The sequence below is a fragment of the Marmota marmota genome, unplaced genomic scaffold (genome assembly GCF_001458135.2).
Source record: "Marmota marmota marmota unplaced genomic scaffold, marMar, whole genome shotgun sequence".
NCBI classification, from domain to species: domain Eukaryota; kingdom Metazoa; phylum Chordata; class Mammalia; order Rodentia; family Sciuridae; genus Marmota; species Marmota marmota.
The window spans coordinates 22,756,342-22,779,479 of NW_025999977.1; the positions used below are offsets into that span (position 1 = coordinate 22,756,342).

The 23,138-nt window shown below is 47.0% G+C and overlaps 1 protein-coding gene across 1 annotated transcript in view; it reads left to right on the forward strand.

The window, feature by feature from the left end:
- Kcnk12 (potassium two pore domain channel subfamily K member 12) overlaps positions 1-23,138 on the forward strand; it is a 45,281-nt gene that overhangs the window by 16,774 nt on the left and 5,369 nt on the right.

Below are 23,138 nucleotides of genomic sequence, written 5' to 3' on the forward strand. Positions count from 1 at the left end.
TGAAGACTCGACGGAACAAGGGAGTGAACCATGTGGCCTTCTGGGAGGACAGGGTCCCAGTCAACTACCATGTCCCTAAGCAGGAGCAGCCAGAAGGCTAGCGTGGCTGGGATGGTGATTGCAGCAGTGTTCAAATGTGAAGTCAGAGCAGTTGCCAGACACTAGATCATGTAGGTCAAGGACTTTGGATTTTGCCCTGTGTGAAACAGGAGCCACTAGAGGACCCCAAGAAGAGGGGTGACAGGATCTGATCTTTTGGGGTTCCAGTTACATATATGTTGGTCTATTTTATAGTGCCCCGTAGTAGCTGAGGCTTCTTTCTTTTTCTCAGTCTTTTTGTAACTCACTCTATTTTAGATATTTTCTATTGCTGTCTTTTCTACAGTCTCATTAGTTGTTAATCCCATCCAGTAAAATATTCATTTCAGATGTTATATTTTTCATCCCTAGAGATTCTATTTAGCTCTTTATTTTTTCCATTTCTCTCCTAATTATGTTTATCTTTTTCCTTAAATTTGAGCATGTTTACAACAAGTATCTAAATGTCCTTGCTCATTCCCTATAATCTCTGGCCTTTCTGGGTTTGTTTCTGTTAATTCTTTTTTCTCTTGAGGGTCATATGTTCCAAATGCAAGTCTGATCTTTTTTTGCGGGGAGCGGAGTACCAGGGATTGAACTTAGGGGCACTCGACCACTGAGCCACATCCCCAGCCCTATTTTGTACTTTATTTAGAGACAGGGTCTCACTGGGTTGCTTAGCACCTCACTTTTGCTGAGGCTGGCTTTGAACTCTTGAGAGATGCTGGGATTATAGGTGTGTGCCACTGTGCCTGGCTCAGGTCTGACCATTTTGTTATTGGAGAATAGAACATTATGAATATACATTCTTGTTGCTGGATTGTTTGTGCTTCTTTGAATAGGCTTGGGCTTTTGTTTGTTTCGTTGTCTTGTTTTGTTTCACTGTGGGTTTAACCCAGGGCTTCAAGCATGCGAGGCACGCACTCTACCACAGAGCTGCATTCCCAGCCCTCAGGTTTGGGCTTTGTTCTGGCAGATTGTTGAGTTACGATCAGGAACCAGGTTTATTTTTAAGGGATTTATTGTGGTACTTGGGATTGAACCAGGGTTGCTCATGTTAGGTAAGTCCTCTATCACTGAGCCACAACCCCAGATCTTACTTTTGATCTTTTTAAAGGCAGATCTAAAGGAGCCTTTTTTCTGGAACCAGTTCAGCCTGGCTGTTCAGGCACACCCTTTCTGGGGTCTCTACTGGATGCCTTGTGTCTGCAGTGAAACCTTTCCCAACCTTCAGCTGGTGGAAACTCAAGGGACTCCTGGCCCCATGAGAGCTCTGAGAATTGTTCTTTCCAGGAAGTTGTTTTTTTTTTTCCTGGTCTGAGGAGTTCTACTGACACCTGCAAAGATTCAAGGGGACCCCTGCAGATTTCTGGAGCTTTCTCTTGGTAGTTCCTTCTCCAGCATGCTACTCCCAGGATGGTTCCAGGTCTTGTCTTCCTTGAGCTCAAATCTCTGTCTCCTCCATTCAGCTGGGCTGACGACATGAGGCACTGTTTAGGTCCCCTCCCTCTGTCACCATCTGAAACCTGCCTTCAGGTAGAAAACCAGAGCAGTTGTAGGGCCCACCTTGTTTATTTTCCTCCTCTCAGGGATCATAGTTCTATGCTTCCTGTTTCCATCATTGGAAGAATAATCTCATAGATTTTTTTTTAAATATTTTTTTTAGTTGTTGATGGACACGACACCTTTATTTTATTTTATTTTTTATTTGGTGCCGTGAATCAAACCTAGTGCCTCACACGTGCTAGACAAGGGCTCTACCACTGAGCTACAACCCAGCCCTCTCAGATTTTGTCCAGTTTTCTAGTTGATTATGGTGGGAGAGAGCACTGCATTCAGTTCCCTCCCAGCCTGAAGCACGAGTGTGGTTAGATCTTGGAGATATTTTGAAAGTAGAGTGGCAAGGTTTTTTAACGGATCAGATATGGGCAGTGAGAGAAAGAAAAGAATCAAGATCTGGGGATATAACTCAGTGGTAGAGAGTTTGCCTCGAATGCATGGGTTCAATCCCCAGTACTGGGGAAAAAAAATAAAAATATAATGTTGACCCATGAAACTGGAAAAATGAATTTGCTGTTTAGAGAGAGGGAAAGCTGAAGTGGGACCTAGGAGCAGGAGGAATGAGAGCCATTGAGATTCAAGAGCTCAGTTTGAGGATTTTTTTTTTTTTTTTTTGGTATTGGGTATTGAACTCAACCATTGAGCCATATCCCCAGCCCTATTTTGTATTTTATTTAGAGAGAGGGTCTCACTGAGTTGCTTAACACCTTGCTGTTGCTGAAGCTGGCTTTGAACTTGTGATCCTCCTGTCTCTTCCTCCCAAGCCACTGGGATTACAGGCATGTGCCACTGCGCCCAGCTGGGGAATTTTAATTTTGAGATGATTCTTGAACTTCCAAGCTGGATGCCAATTAGATATGCAAGTTGAGAACTCGAGGAGTAGGTCGGGAATAAAATGCAAATTCAGCTTATAGATCACTGATTTGTAACCTTAATAATGGCTATAGCACTGTATTTAAATCACCCAAGCAATGTAAAAAACACACAAAACAATGTTCAGGCCTCATCCAAGGCTCATTCATTCACTCAGAATCTCTGGGGGTCAAGCCTGGGAACTGAACATTTTGAAAGCTCTCCAGATGTTTCTAATGTGGGCCAGGTGAGAACCACTTGTGTAAGCATTATTTAAAGCATTCCAAGACCAGCTAAGGCAGCGGTTCTCATCCCTGGAAGGTTTGTGGTGCATGGGATAGAACCCAGGGGCTTGCACATGTTAAACAAGAGCTCTACCACTGAGCTACGTCCCAAGCCCTTGCCTGACAAGTTTTTTAAAAGTCTTTTTTTTTTTAACATATGTGTAATTTTTAGTCATGGATGAACCTTTATTTATTTTTATGTGATGCTGAGAATCAAACCCAGTGCCTCACACATGCCAGGCAAGCACTCTACCACTGAGCCACAACCCCAGCCCTAAGGTTTTAAGTCTTGATGCCCAGATTGCACCCTACACTCCTCCAACCAATTGCATCATCCTCTCTGGCGGCAGGACTTAGAAATTAGCATGCTGTACAACTCCCCGGATAATTCCAATTGCAGTCAAGTTTGGAACCCAGCATGTGACTGTGGCAGACACAAGAGATGAGATCTGAAGACTGAGTCTCAGAGCTCTTCAAGATGAAGGCTTAGCTAGCAAGAGATCCAAAAGACCTGGGTTGCAGGGTTTCCTCCAGGGTTTGGGCTATAGCTGTCCATTTGCATTTAAGAATTTAAAATGAGCTGGGCATGGTAGTGCACACCTGTAATCCCAGTGACCGGGAACCTGAGGCAGAAGGATCACAAGTAACTGAATGAGTTCCTAAGCAACTTAGTGGGGCCCTGTCTCAACATTAAAAAATTAAAAAGGCTGGGGATGCAGTTCAGTGGTAGAGGACTCCCAGTTTCAACCAGGCAGGCAGGCAGGCAGGTGTTGGGGTAGGGTAGGGGAATTAAAAACAGAAATTCTGCCCGGAAGCTTGGTGCACATAGGTGGCCTTGTGGACTGCCAGCTTACTCTTTGGGCCACCAGGTGGAGTGGTCAGTCATTATCTACGTGGCGGTTCCCATGCATTCTCTGTGTCTAATTTTCACATTAGAAACATCTGGAGAGCTTTCAAAATGTTCATTCTCAGCATCACATAAAAATAAACAAATAAAAATAAAGATGCTGGTTACATCTTTATGTTCTTTTATCATCATTTTAATAGGGAGAATAGATAAATTCAAGTGATTAGATGATCATCTTCAACCACAAGTCTCCCAACCTTTTCAAAGGTAACATTTTTTTTTTTTTTTGTATTGGGGATTTAACATTTTTATTTTTTATTTTGAGACAGGGTCTCACTAAGTTGCTTATGGCCTTAAACTTTCAATCCTCCTGTCTCAACCTCCCAAAGTGCTGCGATTATAAGCATGTGCCACTGCACCTAGCTAATGTGAACATCATTTTAAAAGCTAAAAGTAGGACTAGGGACATCGCTCAGTGATAGAGTGCTTGTCTAGCAAGCATGAGACCCTGGGTTTAATGCTAAACAACACCCAAGAGAGAAAGGCTACAAATATTTTCACAGCACCAGATGGTAGAAGTTATATGTACTTCTAGTATCCACTAATTAACAGGAAAAATACAATCGACTCACAAAGTCTTCTGAATTAATTCAATAGCACTTTGAGTGCATCTTTTCTCATCATAAAACCACTTACATGTAATTGGAAATTAACAGCTTAAACATGCAGGAGAAATTTAAGGCAGTGGACAACTCTGGGTGAGCAAGTAGATTCGCACCCCTTTGCGGTAACTGCAGCTTCCACAGGAGTCCAAGCCAGATCGCTGGGACCCACAGTTCCAGGCCTGGGAAGGTGTTGGTTTATGAATGGAAGAGGGGCTTCCCTGAGGAACTGAGGAAGCTTGCTTCCCGACCGCTCTTCCCTGTCCATAGCCGTCTCTGTCTCAGGAGATTAATGCCAGGTGACGTCCTCCCCAAAGGACTCATGGATGATGTCAGCTGACATCAGCCCAGAGCCAATTATTTGCCCAAAGAAAACAAAGGAAGTTAAATCAAATTAAGTCTGGGGGCCAGGCACAGTGGCCAACGCCTGTAATCCTAGCGGCTTGGGACGCTGAGGTAGGAGGATCACTGAGTTCAAAGCCAGCCTCAGCAATAGCTAGGTGCTAAGCAACTCAGTAAGACCCTGTCTCTAAATAAAATACAAAATAGGGCTGGGGATGTGGCTCAGTGGTTGAGTGCCCCTGGTACGCTCCCCAAAAATTTCAGTCTGGGGGTTTTATTCTACCACCTCCTCTTCCCCATCCCTTCTTATCCTCTGATGTTGGAAATTCTGCTTCTTGCTCTCCGTTGGTCACACCTGGGGTGGGCATTCGAGGTGCTGGCGCTATGCTAAACGCTTTACCCACTGCGCTCTAGTCCTCACTGCTGTCCTGTGGAGGGGGAATGATGCATGTCATCGTGTGCCGATGAGGAGACAGCTGAAGAGGGACTCAATGCCTTTCTGAGATCGAAGAGCTCACAAGTAGCAGCTGAGATCCTAACCCAGGTGGCCCCAATCCCATGGCTGGTCCTCACTCCCTCCCCCAATGTTGGTGCTGCCTGACTGTGGAGGAGTTTAGAGACCTAAAGCTGCTTGTGAATGACTGCTTTGGGAATGACATCAATCTGTGTCCAGACTTCCTTGATGGCAGTCTCTCTGGTTTCCTCCAGGTGACCCTCTTTTGCTTTTCTGTGTTTCACAAACTGTCCCCAGCCTTTCCAAGCCCAGCAAAGCTAATGTTGCTCTCGCTGCAGCCTCAACTCTAGCCAAGGTCCACAGCCCTGGTACCATCCACCTCCAGGTCTTTATTCACAAATTACCTTCCGTCCTTCCCTCCCCCTTCGCTATCCAAAGTCCACAAAGCACTCCAGAGCCACTTCCTCGGCAGAGCTACCTGATCATTTGAGCCCTCCTGCTCCGTTTGGCTTCTGCCATTGATAATCCAACCCCACCACCTCCTTGCCAACTCCTCTCGAAGGTATTACCTCCCTCCCCACCCAGATTATTAGACCCTGCCTTTAAAAACTAATAACAAAGTGTTTAGTTCATTCGAATAATATGTGCTTATTATAGAACATTTTAAGAAGAGAGCAGCACAAAGAAGTGAAAGGGAGAAAGCCTCATATTTCTACCACTGAAATAATACAACAGAGATTTGCCTTTAAGTCTTTCTTTCTGGATAAAAAATTTGGGGTCTTTCTTTTCCTGTTTTGACATATAATGTAGAAATGAACTTTTTAAAGCATCCTTGTTACTAGGTATTTTAATTAGCTTTTTCACCACTGTGACCAAAAGACCCGGCAAGAACAACATAGAGGAAGAGAAGTTTATTTGGGGCTCAGTTTCAGAGGTCTCACTCCATAGACAGTCAACTCCATTGCTCTGGGCCTGAGGTAAGGCAGAACATCAAGACAGAAGGCATGATGAAGGGGGAAAGCAGTTCAGGACATGAGGATCAGGAAACAGAGAGAGAAAGCTCTCCTCACCAGGGACAAAATACAAACCCCCAAGGCACGCCCCCAGTGGCCCATCTCTTCCTATCCACCTGTCTGCCTGCAGTTACCACCCAGTTAATCCATTCGAGTGGATTAATGCACTGATTAGGTCAAGCTGTCATAACCCAGTCACCTCGCCTCCAAAGTTTCTTGCATTGACTCACACATGAGCTTTTGGAAGACACCCCGTAAACCATAACACCAGGTACATAGTATTCCTTGGGGAGGATATACCAGAGTGTCATAAGCATTAATAGAGCCCCCATAGAATCTAGCTCAGGGCACCCACTCAGGAGAGCTTTGGTGAAGACCATGTGAGTAACTGGGTAGTCCCCGGGGGGTGGATTGTGTTTGTGCGTGGTACATATTAGCTACAGAGGGTCCATTTAGGGAGCTAGAAAATTACAGAGTGCTCATACTGAGCCCACGTTTACCAACAAAGGGCATGTTAAACAAATCCTGGGAAATTATAGCTTTTGCATTCTACGAGTTACTCAGACAGGAAAGTACAAAAGACCCATGTATTTTAATAAGGACTCTGGGAACAATGATGTTGACCATCACTAGGGCCAGAGAGGGGAGGGCTGAAAGGAAGGTTTTCCCAGCTGCTGTTTGCAGCAAACAACGCCTGAGACCCATCACCAAGATGGGCTTATGTGCAGCGGTGCCAGCATCCCCCAGGGTGAGTCCTTGATAAAGGGAGGTATCACTGGCCAAGACTGTCCTGAGACACTGGCCAAGACTGTCCTGGTTTTGTCCCTGAGACACCCTCCCCATGAGCTCAAGAAGCCAGTGCGTGGTGTCTGTGTGTCTTATGTCACAGTGGAGAACTGTCTTGTTCTTCGTGATCTGCTGAGGTCATACAGCCTGTCCCATAGAAAGAGAGGTAAAGCCAAGCTCAGTATCGCACGCCTGTAATCTCAGCAGTTTGGGAGGCTGAGGCAGGAGGATTGCAAGTTCAAAACCAGCCTCAGCAACTTAATGAGGTGCTAAGCAACTCAGTGAGACCCTGTCTCTAAATACAAAAAAGGGCTGTGGATGTGGCTCAGTGGTTAAATGCCCCTGAGTTCAATCCCTAGTACCCCCCCTCCAAAAAAAAAGAAAGAAAGGTGGATGGACAGCAGAGGCATTTAAGAGCTTGTTAAGGTATGAGCAGACTAATTTTTAAAAAGCAAAACCTTCCCAGCTGCTCGGGAGGCTGAGAGAGGAGGATCACAAGTTCAAAGCCAACCTCAGCAACAGCGAGGTGCTAAGCAACTCAGTGAGTCCCTGTCTCTAAATAAAATACAAAAAAAAAAATAAAATAAAATAACAGGCTGGGGATGTGGCTTAGTGGTTGAGTGCCCCTGAGTTCAATCCTTGGTAGTTGGCCTCAGCACAATCCATGTGTCTCCAGGAAGACTGGACCCCAAGCCCACTGAGGGGGTAAAGAGACCAGCGTCAGAACAAGCCTGGGGTGGGGGGCATGAGAACCTGAGCCCAGAGAGACTGGTGGAAGCAGCTGGTTGCTTGGCTGCCCCCATCTCTCAGAGGAGGTTATTTCTCTGGGTATAAACAGTCCCCTGCAGTTAGCAGGATAAATATAAACACAGCCTCCCCACCAGAGCTCAGGAACTAAGCTTTGCATCCTGGGCTTCCTGCTGCCTCTGCTGCTGCAGAAACAAATGAGAGAGGGTGCAGGTCTGTGGGGCTTCTGCAGCCAAGCAAGGCCTTGTGGCTCTGCTGGGCTGCCATAGCAGCACCCTGAATGGATGGCTTAAAAGACAGGTGTTTAGGTGCTGGCCTTGGTGGCACAGGCCTGTAAACCCAGCTGTTAGGGAAGCTGATGCAAGAGGATCACAAGTTCCAGGCCAGCCTCAGCAACTTAGGGTCACCCTGTCTCAAAAAAAAGGGGGAGGCACTGGGGATAGAGCTCAGTGGTAAAGTACCCCTGGATTCAACCCCAGTACAAAAAAGAAAAAGGAATGAGAGATGGATCATATCTGGGACACAGCACAACAGCAATCCATTGCTCCACTGGCTTGGGCTTCCCACTGGAACCATCAAACTGGGCACAAGGGAGCCCAGCCCGGGGTTCCATAGAGGAAGTAAGTGAACAAGCACCCTAGGAAACCAATGCTTCAGACACCAAGTTCCAGGAGGAAGGAATCTTGAATTTTTTTTCCCCTGGGGATCAAACTTAGGGTCTTGTGCCTGCTAAGGACATGCTCTATCTCTATGACTGAGCTCTGTCCCAGCCCCAATCTCATGGATCTTTTTTTTTTTTTTTTTAAGTACCAAGGATTGAACCCAGGGGCACTTAACCACTGAGCCACATCCCCACCCTTTTAAAAAAATTTTTCTAAGAACTTTTTGTTAGGGTCTCACTAAGTTGCTGAGGCTGACTCTAAACCCATGATCCTCCTGCCTCAGCCTCCCGAGTCACTGGGATTCTAGACATGCACCACCACACCCCTGGCTCATGGGCAAAAATGGCTTTTTTCAGTTTTGCAGAAGACAGAAATGGTCTTGAAATAAATCTCTCTACTATTCCTTCATAAGGAAGAAGGGATAACATTTAATCATAGAGAAGACATTTCTTTTGGGAGCAAGGACACCATGGTCCCTGGTTGCTGTTTTCTGACTTGCCAGTCTAAATATAGAGATGGCATTTGAAGTTCCCACCAGAGGAGACTCACTGCTCATGGTTGCCAGGCTCTCACGCAAACCCTGATGATGAGCCTCTGCCCTGTCACATCCCAGGCCAGATGCGAGCCCGTTGGCATAAGACCACACCTCATGGCTGGCACATCTTCCTAATGTAGGGCACACATGAGGAGCTGACATGCCGTTCATGGTTGTTCGTGTCTCCTGCAGCGATGGAGACCTGCCCGGATAGGCCTCCTCTTCCCCACCCTGCCTTTTGTGGGGTGCCTAACCTGACGGTGAGCTGATGAGCTGTGATACTGAGGGTTCGCTCTGCACCAAACACTCAGCTAAGTACACGAACTGCCCATCTAACTCTCGACTACCCTTGAGGTCATACTATCTCCATTGATAGAAGAGGAAACCGAGGACTAGTGAGTAGTTTGCTAAAGGCCTCCGTGAGTAATGGGGCTGGTTGGACCCAAAGCCCTGACTCCAGAGCCTATCTTTTGGCCACTGTACCCTGAAACATGGGCAGGGTACTCAACCTTTCTGAGGTAAAATAAGCCACATGACTATCCTCGTCCTGAGCAATTCCCCTGTGCCGGTGTCCTTGTCCTCCCCAGGAAGTGGTTGCAAAGTCCACTGGCTTACCTGTGTCCATTTCTTCCCCTTCAGCCCCTTCTGAAGCCACTGTGCAGTCTGACATCCATGAGGTTGTGTCCCCTCTTGTCAGGCCTTGGGCTGGCCTCCTCCCAGTTGCCAAATCCCAGGGGAACTGTTAGGTTTCCCTCTTACTAGACCCTTCTAGAGGTTTCTGCCCCCTTCCTTTCTTCTCAACCCACCTACAGCCTCGAGGTTCATTCTCTCATGTTTTGTGGATGTTTTTGGGCTCCCTTCTTTAGCCCCTTCCAGCTATGGCTCTGGTCTGGGCCCACCCCACCACCTTTGCCATCTGCAGCTTTGAACTGGACTCCCTGATCCTGCCTCTGCAACTGTCCTCCACACAGACAGACATGCTTTTTTATCCTGCCACATAAAAATTCTAACAGATAACCCTGGATGGAGACCGTAAAATACTAAGTACAAAACACAAACTGTTGTTTCTTAAACAGCTATCTTGTTGTCATTGAAAGATTTTAGGCTGGAGAGATGGAGTTGAGAAGGGAGAGACAAATGCCGGCTCAGATCCAAGGAAGTTACATGTCCTGTAAGCTACATTATTTCTTATGGATTCAATTTCCTCATCTACCAAATGGGGACAATGATGACATTGTCTTTACCGGGTTATAGTGACGACTAAATTAGATAAGACATAGAGATTTACTCCACACTGTCCAGAGCTATTAAAAATGTTGATGGTTGTTCTTATAATCTAATTTCCTTTGAGAATCACATGAGAGTCTTCTGACAGAGGGAATAAAAAGACAGTTATCAAATATATTCAGCATCTCCATTGTTGCTTGAAATTTTCTTGGATATTTATTATATTTCTTTCTTTTTATATATGAAACCATTGGTTTATCTGTTTATCCTTCATGCTGAAATCAGTAAGAGTGACAGGTTTTCTCCCTGGGGCATCTGTATCACCAGAGACAGTGTGTGCGGAGGGGGGACAATTCCTGACTCTTCTTTTGTGCAGTATTTTCTTTCTTTTTCCCCTTTTCTGTGTCTCTGACCCTTCTGCTTCAGGACCTTTGCTCTGGCATTGAGTGGGACTCTCTTATCCAAAATGTCACCTGCTTCCAGTCCTTCATCAAATTGTCACTTCTAGGGCTGGGATTGTGGCTCAGTGGTAGAGTGCCCGCCTAGCAAGGGCGGGACCCGGGTTTGATCCTCAGCACCACCTAAAAAAAAAATAAAAGGCATTGTGTTGTGTCCATCTACACCTAAAAAATAAATATTTAAAAAAGTCACTTCCATAATATGACCTGCCCTGATCCACCCCACAAAATGACCACAACCTACCCCCCCACACACCCCTCAGCACTCCCATCCCCTATGCCTGCTCTGGTTTTGTTGTTGTTTTGTTTCGCCGGGGATAGGAAGGGGTTCTATTTTCTGTAACATTTTCTATCACGCCACAATATGTACTTGTATATTATTCATAGTTTTGTACCCATCTTCAATGCTGCAAGGTAAGCTTCATGAGGGCAGGGGACTTTGTATCACTGATGAATCCCAAGGGCCTAGCACAATGCCTGGCCACAGAAGGCCCCAGATAAACATTGCCAAATGAATGGCACCTTCTCCTTAGGCTGTAACTCTTTAAGTGCTGGGATTACCCAGGGACTCTTCTCATACCAGACATGCTCCCTGGAATTCTTATCCACATGATCCCATCACTGTCCAGACCCTGTCCCCCAACACCTCCACCTGCTTGTCTTCACTATCCTGCTGTAGCGGTACCTCCTCTGGGAAGCCCTTCTGGCCTGTTTTCTTGCTCCCAGGCATCCCCTGCCATCTCTCTTCTTACCATTTTCATAGAGTGTTATGGTCATCGTCTTCAGAACAGGAACCTTAGTCATTTTTACTCATAAACTTGAAAAAAAAAATAACAGTGCTTGTTGGGTGAAGTTATGGTTTCAAAAATAGGAACTACCCCGTTTGTACCGCAGAAAATGTGAAATATTTATAAAAGAAGAAACAAAATAAAAACCCATATTTCCACAACCTAGAGGCATGTTCCACATATGGAATCAAATACATCCAGGCCCACACACATGTACATCCATCACCCAATAAACAGGAAGACTGGGAAAGAATCCTTCACCAAAAATAATGAATGGCATCCACTAAGATGCTGTGATGGGGGCTGAGGGCAGAGTCATTTGGAGAAAGGTGAAGGCAGCTCCTGAGAACCAGAAGCTGGGCTGACACACCACAGCTGGACTGTGCCCACACAGGACATAAGGGATTCCACAGAACACCTGCATTAGACAAGGTTCCGCCATGAGGGAGTAAGCTGAAAACAAGACCTTCGCCCATATTCAATTCCAAACCCTGGTCAAAAATCATCATCACCCAAGCCACAAAAATGACTGAACATTTTCCTGTGTGTCTAATATAAATGACTAACTATGCTCTGTTGTTCCCACCCTCTAGCCAAGAATTATTAAGGTATCCAATCAGAGAATCACCTTGGTCCCTGGCAGCATCCAGGGCAAAGCCTGCTTCCATGAGCCCACCCCTAACTCATTTAACTCAAGCCCAAATCTCAGAATTAGTCCTTTCTGAGGCCCCCCAGATCCCCATGGTAGATAATGAGCTCTTGTCACCACGAGCCCATAAATCCAATATTGTTCAACCACAAGTGTGTTCCTAGTGGTGTCTGGCCGGGGAGCATGGGCAGTATTACTCATCACGGTATTCCTTCCTTGCCCTCATGTCTTAGAAACATTGAAAGGATGACACTCAAACCAAGATGGAAGCCACCATCCTGGTAGCATCTGCAGGTGGTCACTAGACAAGGAGCCAGTCTGTCAGGAATGTGGCTGCTGTCCCCCACATTCCTGTGGTGCAGAAGGTGGGAGAACATCTAAGACATGGGCACGTCCTCGAGGCAAGGCAACAGAGTAAAATGCAAAGGGCTAAATAGTACTCTGGGACAAGAGGCAACTGGACAGGAGCAGAAGGCTGTGCCTAACCAAGTGCCTGAAGACCTGAAAGTGCTTCCAGACGAGGAAAAGGATTCAGACAGGTGAAGGGGAAAGGAAGTAAGTCACTCCTGCCTTGGGAAGGTGAGTCGCAGGAGCTCAGGGAGGCTTGGCAGGAGACACCAGCAGAGCTGTGCTTCGGTGACACCACTGTGCAGCTGTGTACAGACTGAGGCACAGTGCTCCCAGCCATCAGGGCCTCTCTGTGCATATGCAGAGGGGCAAAAGGCAAAGCAACGCAGGGAAAGAATGTGGGTCTGGAGCTGAGCAGTCCTGAGTGGCAATTCCGGTGGTGCCATTTTCTGTGACCTTGGACAAGGTCATTGAGTCTTTGAACTTTCAGCTTCCATGGCCTTTTATCACATGGGAGGTGGTACCAACTCAGACTCAGGGCAGGCATTTGACCACACCAAGCCTCCCCCACAGCTCGCCCCCATGGGGGCATGTTTCAGAGCAAAATCCCAGCTGCATCCTCTGAACCTAAGGCTGAGTGGGACTTCAAAAGGTGCCATGGAGGGAGCTGTAGCTGTGGGGCCTAGACCTGCACTCTGGCTCTTTCACTCCTATCGCCTGACTTCCTGAGTTCTGGTTCCTCGCCTGTATAATGATGACACCTCCTCTGCAAGTCCTCCTGGAGACTGCGCCTTTAAGAACACCAGCAGAATGCCTGGGATAGGAGCCCCAGGGATCCAGTTCCCTCCACCCTCACCTCCTGTGCACCAGGCATCAACCTTCCCCCCTGTGGCAGCTGAGAGCTGTGCAGTCAGCACCAGCCCAGCCTGCTGGGAGGAGGGTCACAGTTCAGCCCCAGCCCAGAGGCTAAGTCCTCACCCTGCTAATCCCTGCCAGGCCCAATAGAGACCCTGGCATTGAGGTACTGGGGGCGCCCCCGGGTAGGCATGTTAGCGGGTTAGCAGGGCAAACACCAGGCTCTCTATGGACCCTCCAGGGTTCTTCCCTAGCTACAGCTTTAAATTACAGGTTGGTTTTCATCGTAACTTCTTGTCCTCATTACTCCTCCAAAACGTCCACTGTCTGTGGGAAGAGGCTGGGGGAGAAGACCAAGTTCCAGGACACCTCAGTCAGAAGGAGCCAGACCCCAGAGGACTGGTCTCTGTGTATTAGCAGGCTGTCCCCAGGGCCCCTCCATACTGAGCCTCTCAGGGGCTCTGCCTTCCCCATGTGCCCCCTCAGCCTGAGCATAGAGACCCTCAAATGGGGCTCCTGGCTGCATGGTGGCGATGAGGGTGTGCTCTGCAGGGATATAAACCCTGAACTGATTGAGAAGAGTTGAACTCCCACTGAGAGCAGCTCCCTCGATTTCCAGAACCACCACCAGCTTCCTTTAAAAACCTGCTCCCCTAGGACAGCACTGGAGGGACGCGATTGCGATGGCATTCTATTGACACTCCAGTCGGGGTGATGATGAACCTGCCTTCTCACCAAAGCCCAGTCCACCTCCTTCGGAGGGGTGACCCCATCTCAGACCTTTTCCCAGAGCTGCCCCACTACAGCCCTGAGGTGGGACGAATGAGGAGAGAGCCAGGTAGGCCCGAGCTTCTGCATCTCGGGGCCCTTAACTCAGGGCTCCTGTTGCCAGGTCTTGTCCCATCAAAGACCTTCTCTGGTCTTGGATTTGGTCTTCCCCCCAAGTCCTGGGCTGAGGTAGAGGGCTCTGCTCTTTTTGTGGGGGGACAGAAGGGGTGTGATCTCATCCCCTGAAGAGAATTAGTCATCCGAGAAGCAGAGACAGATCTGGGGGGGCAGGATGGAGCCCAGCTCTATGTAAATGAGTCATCTTCCCGCCAGCTCCACGGGGCCTGCTCTTGACAGCTGCTCCCCAGGAGAGGTTGTTAAGCAGGAGCTACCCCGAGGCAGGAGTAGTTAACCGGCTTTTAATAACTCATTTTGCTGAATGATTTCTGGTGAGGAGAGAAGAGCTTAATCCCAGAGATGAAGCACAGAGAGGGGGGTCAGAGGCAGCCTGCTGGCAGCGAGGCTGTGCCAACGCAGAGCCTCCCAGAGCCCACTCCAGGGAGTCACTTGCCTTTGTTCACCGTTTATCAAGACCTTTCGCACGTTAAAAAATCACTGGCCAGTGTGTGTGTGAGGGTGGCCAGTCATAGAGCTCTGAGCATGTCCCAGGCCCTGGGCAAGAACCCCAATGCCAAGGAAGAAAAAAAAAATTACTGGCCAGCACCTGCTGGGTTCAGTCCTCTGTTCCTAGCTCCCAGCCCCCTCAGCCATCCCCGCCTCCCCTCCTGCTGTCATTAAACAAAGAAAATCATCCCCAAGACCTCAAAGAACAAGCCAAATGTGTGCAAAACAGGGGAAGGGGCACTTTCTCCCCAAGTCTTGCTGACTGGTGCCTCTTTATACTGAGCATCCAGGGTGAGATGGGGGGGGGCCAGTCCCATCCCCACAGTGGAGGGAAGGTAACCACGGGCTTCTGCCCCCAGGGAGCAAGCCAGCTAATTCTGCAAATTAGACAAATCCATAAATGCCAACAAATAGAGCAGCCTACAGTTGCAGCTTTTCCACCAACAGCCCCATTTTTAACCACCCCCCTTCTACACACACACACACACACACACACACACACACACTGGATTTGATGCTTACCTCTAGCTCGGCCTCCTACCCAGAGCCAGGGCCAAAGATAGAAGGAAACCCAGAGGTGGAGAAACAGGCATGGTGCCATGAGAAGACAGCAAGTCAATGGTAGAGCCGGGTTTAAGCTCATGCATGGGGCTTTTCCTTACACCAAAATTCCTCCATGATGTCATGATGGGCCCGTTCCTTGCATGCTTCACCTGGGACAATTTGGCTGTGATGAGTCATGCTTTGTCAATTCACCCTGGTGCCTTGCGGACACTTCCCACATCCTAGGCACTGTGGGAAGCATGTCCTCAATCCTCACAACATCCAGAGATGAGCAAGCACTGGACCATCTTAGAGGGAGAAGGCAACAGTTAGAGAAGAATGTGCCATGTGGCCCCATGGACAGGTGGGATGCCAAAGCCTGCTGCCACAGCTCCTGCTCCCAACTCTGCCCTCTGAGAAAGATGGTGTTGGCTCTTCCAGAATCTGAGGAATGGAAACTGCCTGAGCTCCTCCTCTGAGCCTGAGTTCCCAGGGCTTCCTACTTTCTCCAGAGCAGGGCAGGTTGCTGGAGAGGCTCCTAGAGGTGCCGGGCAACGCTCACTCCCACAAAGCTCTGCAGCTTCAGGCTGCATGCAAGGCGGATGGAAGCTTCCCCCAGTGTTTTCCTCTTCCACAGGTTCACTCTCTCCATCAGCCAGAATTACTGAACGCTGAGCCACATGTGGGTACTGGCAGGCTAAACCCACACTCACCCCAGACCCTGTGCACAGCCCTTCCGGCATGAATGTCTTTCTCAAGCCTGTTTCTCTGCTCCTTTGCTCTTGAAATCCCACCCCATCTTCTCAATCGCTGCTCCACCAGGAGGACCTCAGCTTTGTTCTCGTCTAAACTGGTCTCTCTGCCCTGAGAATTGTTTTAAATTCTCCGGGTGATTCTGTTGTGCAGCCAGAGTTGAGAACTGCCAAACTTGCGTATCTGCCTCTTTCCCTTATCACATCACAAGCTCCTTCCTCTTTTTGCAGATGTGCTCTCTGCCCGTTGCTCAGCCATCTTGGGCAAGTTATTTGATCTCGATGTCTATCTATTACATAGACTCAGTTTACAAATCTCAAAAAAGGGGATGATAACAACACTCATTGTCATTCATCAAATCTAAGACACCATCCATTATAAATGCAGCAGCATTGTATGTATCATGAAGAATTTTAAATGCTGCTAAATATATCACGTCAGTCCATTGATTGTAATGTACATTGTGATTTCAGAGATGTTGAAACGTGAGAAAAAAGCTGGGATTTAGATTCAATGAAACACGATCACATGGTCAGTGCCTCCAAGAATTGTGGGCATTAAATGAATTGCTATGCGTGAAGCACTTGGCACAGTGCCAGGAAGTGATGAGGGCTCCATCCATGTCAGCTCTCGTCCCTCCACATTTCCACCCCTTCATGACTTTTCCTAGCTATCCTTTTAGCACTTGCTCTCCCAAATGGTCTGGGATTATCCAGACTGGTCAGCTGAGATCCCCAGGGGGTACTTAGGCATGATGGTTTAAGAATCCTTGCTCCAAACAAGTATAGTAAGATGTCTATTTATTCACTCAACAATTCTCCATACCGGGCACCATTCCAAGCATTGCAGGGTCACAGTGATTTTTTCAAATATGAGAAATCCTCTTGTGTTTTAAAATGTCTCATCCTTACTTCTTCATGAGGGTGAAGTGCAACATTTCCCAAAGATTGAAATGATCAAATACACTCTGTGGTCAAAATGGTTTGGGGACCCCAGTTAGTGTTAGGATACACACATTACATGGGGCTCATCACCACAGTAAGCACTCTGAAAAGTCCCCAAGCAAATAAATTTGTCTCACTTTAAGTCATCTTTCTTTAATCAGGGGATTTCTCTCCACCTCCCACCCCCATTCCATCTTTTTCTCATCCTAAGAACATATTTTGGAATAATGTATTGCAGTTTACAAATGGGGCACACAGGGTGGTTTACATTTTACAGAAAAAGAAATCGAGGCTCAGAGAAGTTAGCTGTAGTGACCTGCTTCAATCACTTAGCTGACAGAGGCCACAACAGAATTCAAACTTTTGAATTTAAATCTGGGGCTTTTCCGGGACACTGAACTGTTTAGCCAGGTCCCCAAACCATCGCTACCCCCAAAATGTGTCTAGGTTTGTGCCACAAAAAGCTGAAGCAGGAAAGGAATTTATATAATCATGAAATGGAATTCCAGAGGTAAAACGAGCAACATAGCACCCTGTTTAACTAGATACCAGGACCATCAGACCTCCTGTCTCCCAAATGGCTTTCTATAGTGTGAGCTTCACACTAAAGCTGGTTCTCCTCCTGGTTCCTGAAGACTGCCAGCCACTGCTGGGACCACCTCTTGCTCCCTGGGTCCAGGACAACTCTGGTAACAGGGAGAAACTTTTAATAGAAAACACCCAGAAAAATTCTCTTCTCTTTGGCCTGAAGGAGGTCACATGCCAATTCCTAAGCCATCTCTGTAGCCATGAAAATGCCCTGCATTGATTGGCTTAGGCTTCCCCATCCTTGAGCCAGTAATGGTAAGAGACTAGATTATCCTGATTGACCTGGACTAACAGTGCTCATTTCTGGAGGTGGGTCAGTTCTGAAAGTAGCCTGGTTTGCTGCTCAGTAAAGGGTTAGGGAATGATTGTTAAGGAGATGATACAATGTCTGCCACTAGGGTATTGGGTCAATGGAAATTCAGGTCAGATAGTGACAGTTGGACATATTCCAACCAGGAGGGTTATCGGAGATTAACATTGTATTTTATTTTATTTTATTTTATTTATTTATTTATTTATTTATTTATTTATTTGAGAAAGAGAGAGAGAGAGAATTTTTTAAATATTTATTTTTAGTTTTCGGCAGACACAACATCTTTGTTTGTATGTGGTGCTGAGGATTGAACCCGGGCCACACGAATGCCAAGCGAGCGCGCTACCGCTTGAGCCACATCCCCAGCCCCAAACATTGTATTTTAAAGTAATTTATTTATATCAGGTTTGTCTTGGGAAATTAGATAGATTCCTGGGTCCCTAAACTAACCCACTATAGACCCTCTGGAAGGGGACCAACTTTAGAATTTGCATTTTAACCACACAGCTTCATTGCTCGGAACAATGGTTCACACATGCGTCCTGAGTAGTGCCAGTTTTACTTTCAAAAATACTTCAGATTGGACTATAAATTATATTCCCCCCTTGGAGTTGACAGTGCAGAGCCCAGCAGGAAAAGGACCCAGAGGGTAATGAGCCAAGACTTCCCATCTGTCTGGCCCAGCCAAAAGGGCACGGGCTGCTCAGCCTCTTGCAAGCTAACCTGGTGACAACCTTCGCCTCTCTGGCCCACTCGCTTGCTAAGTGGCTGATGTGACAGTGCCTTCTTTGTAGGAGGTTGGGAAACTGAACAGGAGCATGGTGAGTGTCCAACAGAGGCTGCCACCCAGGAGTGCACAATGCATCCCATCTCACTCCCAGGTTCCTTGAGCTGAACTCCGAAGGCCCTGTCACCAGGGCCTATTTTCGAAGGCGGCACCAGACAGGCTGTGGGAACAACTTCACAGCTTTTGTTAAAGTGGCATAATAAAGCCCCCAAGTGTCTGCTCTTTGCAGACTGGAATGGCAGATCAATTGTGACATAAACAAAACCACAGGCATGCTGTGAACCCAGGGACTGATTACACCTCTGCAGGGTGTGACTGGGAGAAGGAGATTCTCAGGGCGGCAGGGTTTACCTTTTCTCTGGCTGAAGCTTCAGGGCCTCTCTCTAGATCCCATCTGGATTCCCACAAGTTAGGCTCTGAGAACTTGTGGGAATCCAGATGGGATCTAGAGAGAGGCTTCCTGAGGTCAGTGCCTATTGATATGGATGGGGAAAGAGAATGGACTGTCCATTCCCTGCCTGTCTCCTGAGCTGGACTGACTCTATATAGGAAAGACACAGGAGCCAGACCTCAGGAATCAGGCAGTAAGAAGGACACTTTCACTGGATGCTTTCTGCTCTGTCCGAGAAACTCCAGACCTGTCTGTCCCCTTCGTTCTAGAAAGAGAATACCACACATCTGATCACACATCTGGCTTCATGTGAGGCCTGCAATCACCACTTGACTAAGGGGTGTGCAGAATGCAAGCTGAGCCAGAGCCACAAGACCCCAGGATAAATTCTAGCCAAGACTATGTGGGACAGCAGGGAAGAGCTGTGCTCTGTCTCAGGGATGAGCCTGCTGGTAGTATAGATGGGGTTTCTGTACAAAACCCTAAGAAATGTTGCAAGACGACCTCCAAGCAGGCAGCCCAGATTGTCTGTGAGGACAGGAGCAGCATCTGTCTGGCTTCCCACCATCTCTCTGAGCCGCTGCCAATCTTGGTTCTTAATAAATGTTCACTAAAGGAACGATGGGTGGAAATTGGGGTAAACAGCTGCATATCTGGCGTTGTCATCTTGCTGAGGTACTGATAAGGCCACCCCATGTGGCAGGGAGTTGGGCAGAATGGTGGATGGAGAGGTAGATCTCCTAGGTTCAGTCATCCAGGCAAAAGGCAGATCTTCAACCGGAAACCCAAACTCCAAAGGAGGCCTTAGGCAGAAGATAGGAGTCGAGGCACGGAGGATTCTGGAGTCTGAGAATGCCCCTGGTGGTAGAAGAAACGGCCTTGGCTATGTGGAAGTAGGTCAGGCAGGGCATAACTGTGGGGACCCCAAGGGTCAGATAAGTACCCCACCTGTGGTCAATCAGGTTGTTACCAGGAGCTGCAGTCCCCTCTGCATCTTCTCCCATGTGCTATCCCTAGGCCCTGGGTCAGGCTCATCTAAATGGTCAGATTCTCTCAGTCAATGAACCCAAATTGGCAGGAACATTAAGGGAAAAGCAGGGTCCTGATCCTGGCCAACGAGGCAGCAGTGATCAGTACAAAGAGCCATAACAGAGGACTTGGGAACAGCCACTCCCCCATGAAAATACTCTCCTGGCAGCAGCCCTGGAGGACTGCGATTTGGTTCCCTAAGATAGTGGAGCTGTCTTAGGACAGCTCCGAGGGACAGTCTTATGTGGTGGGCAGCATGGACTACAGATGTCAGTAGACGTGGGCTTCAGTTTCAGTTCCATTTCCAGCAGCAGTTTCCTTGTCTGTTGAGTGGAGCCTGTGTGTACCATCTTTTTTGTTTTTTTCTTATAAGCCACAGGGCACAAGGCACACACCTGCAATCCACCATGAGAGGCTGAGGCAGGATTGCAAGTTCAAACTCAGTCTTGGCAGCTTAGTGAGGCCCTATCTCAAAATAAAAAATAAAAAGGGCTACAAATGTGGCTCAGTGGTAGAGTGCTCCTGAATTCAATCCTCAGAACCACAAACAATAATAATAATTTGACCAATGAAGTATATTTCCCTAAAAAAATATGTTTTTACCTGGTCTTAGATTTTATATTAGTGGAAAAATGCAGAATATATTCTTTTGGGGGGTTTTGGTGTTTGTTTTTAATATTTTTAGTTGTAGATGGACAGAGTACCTTTATTTTGTTTATTTAGTTTTATATGGTGCTGGAGATCAAACCCAGGACCTCATACATGCTAGGCAAGTGCTCTACCACTGAGCTACAATCCCAGCCTGCAGAATGTATTCTTAAGTGTCCAGCTTCTTTTTTTTTTTTTTTAATATTTATTTTTTAGTTTTCGGCAGACACAACACCTTTGTTTGAATGTGGTGCTGAGGATCGAACCCGGGCCGCACGCTTGCCAGGCGAGTGCGCTACCACTTGAGCCACATCTCCAGCCCTGTCCAGCTTCTTTTGTTCAACATTCTTTTTTTTTTTTTTTTTTTTGTGAGACTCATCCATGTTGCTGTAAGTAGCTGTGGTTTGTATTTTTATGGCTGTATAGTATTCTCTTCTGTTGCTGGTCACTTTGGCTAAAAAGCTAAAACTTTTTAAAAATACAAACACATACTCCCACTCCACATGAAGCCATATAGATTTAGAGATGATTTCTTTCTTTTTTGGTGGTTGCTAGGAATTGAATCCAGGGGTGCTTTATCTCTGGCCTACATGCTAATCCCTAGTCCTTTTTTATTTGATTTTGAGAGGGGTCTTGTTAAGTTGCTCACTAAGTCGCTGAGAATGGCCTCAAACTTTTGACTCTCTTAACTCAACCTCCTCATTGGCTGGGACTACAGGCATGCACCACCTGCCCAGCCCAGAGGTGATTTCTTAATGAATCAAGGACTTGAATTTGGCTTTTCAATATAACAATCCTTCTCTCAAGTTCCTAGGTAAACTGCTAGCTTGGGGTTGGTTTTCATTGTTGTTTTTGTTTGTTTGTTTTGTTTTTCACTCTTCTGTGGACAAAGTGTGCATATAAGAACATAACCCATCTTCTTTATCATGGGTAATAGCATAAGATTTCCCCCAAACTTGAGTCATTAAACATAAATGAACACCATAGTCAGGCATTTAGGCATTTCCTCAGGGAATCTAGAGAATGATTAGAATATAGGTTTAAGAAATGTACTATGAAAAATTACAAGAGATGTTTTCTCTGTCTGTTTAGGAAAAATAGCCAAATGGGACCAAATTCTTCTCTGCCCCTTTCCCAGGGTTGTCCTACTCCATGGGCAGCTCGGCCTCCTGCGATTGGGCATGAATTGGACAGAAATGCCCCTGAAGTTTTGCTGCCACAGCTACCGAAATGCACCATGGTGCTTCTTAGACAGGGGATCCATTTTCAGCTCAGGCTCCAAACAACTAGTGATTCTTCCTGTCAAGAGATTAAATCCCCTCCTCTTGGGTCCCACAGAGAGACCACAACTAGCTCAGACAGAGCTCAAGTTGCAGGGGCAGATTTGCCTCTCTATACTGCCCTGGATGTCTGGGGTGAGTGCACAGATGGGCAGCCAGGCCTTCTGTAGAAATCAATTGATAGGGCTGGGGATGTGGCTCAGGCGGTAGCGCACTCGCCTGGCATGCATGCGGCCCGGGTTCGATCCTCAGCACCACATACAAACAAAGATGTTGTGTCTGCCAAAAACTAAAAAATAAGTATTAAAAAATAATTCTCTCTCTCTCTCTTAAAAAAAAAAAGAAATCAATTGATAAAGACTCCTTTAAAGCCTGTGATTTAAACAAATGCGTAACTTAATAGTTATATAAGATTTTAAAGCAATAAGCAGCTGCCCAGGAACAAGTCAGACCTCCCAGGACCCAGCCCAGACTCACAATCAGCAGCTGGGCCCAAATCTTCACCCTTGGCCACAGCGTGTTTTAGTCAGCTTTTTCACTGCCATGACTAAAGGATCTGACCAGAACAATTTTAGAGGAGGAAAAATTTATCTGGGGGCTCACGGTTTCAGAGGTCTTAGTCCTTAGAAGATCTGTTCCATTCCTTGGGGCTTGAGGAGAAAGCTGAACATCATGGTGGAAGAGTATGGCTGAGGGAAGCAGCTCACATGAGATCAGGAAGCAGAGAGAGACTCCACTTACCAGATACAAATATATACCCCAAAGCCATGCCCCAATTCCCACCTCCTCCAGCCACACCCCACCACTTCAGTTACCACTCAGGTAATCCCTATCAGGGGATTAAATCACTGATCAGTTAAGGCTCTCACAACCCAATCATTGCTTATCTGAACCTTCTTGCAATGTCACACACGTGAGCTTTTGGGAGACACAACTAAACCATAACAGTGCACAAGGGTGATTGATAATGATCCTTGTAAGGATAGAAGCTGACCCCCCATGGCAGAGTCACGCTGGCACTCTAAAGGCTGTGGGTGGACTCACTTTCCCATGATCCTTTTGTCTGCTTCATAAATCCTGTTTCAGAGACCATAAACTGTAGCTACCTGAGTACAGTCTACCTTGTTCCAGAGTGAGCAATCCCAATGACGGTGAAGGTTGCATGGAATTCTAACAAGGCTGTCTACTCAGGTATGCTACAGTTTCATTAAAAAAAATCAGTTTCGAGGGGCTGGGGTTGTGGCTCAGTAGTAGAGTGTTCACCTAGCACCTGTGAAGCACTGGATTCAATCCTCAGCACCACATAAAAATGAAATAAAGATA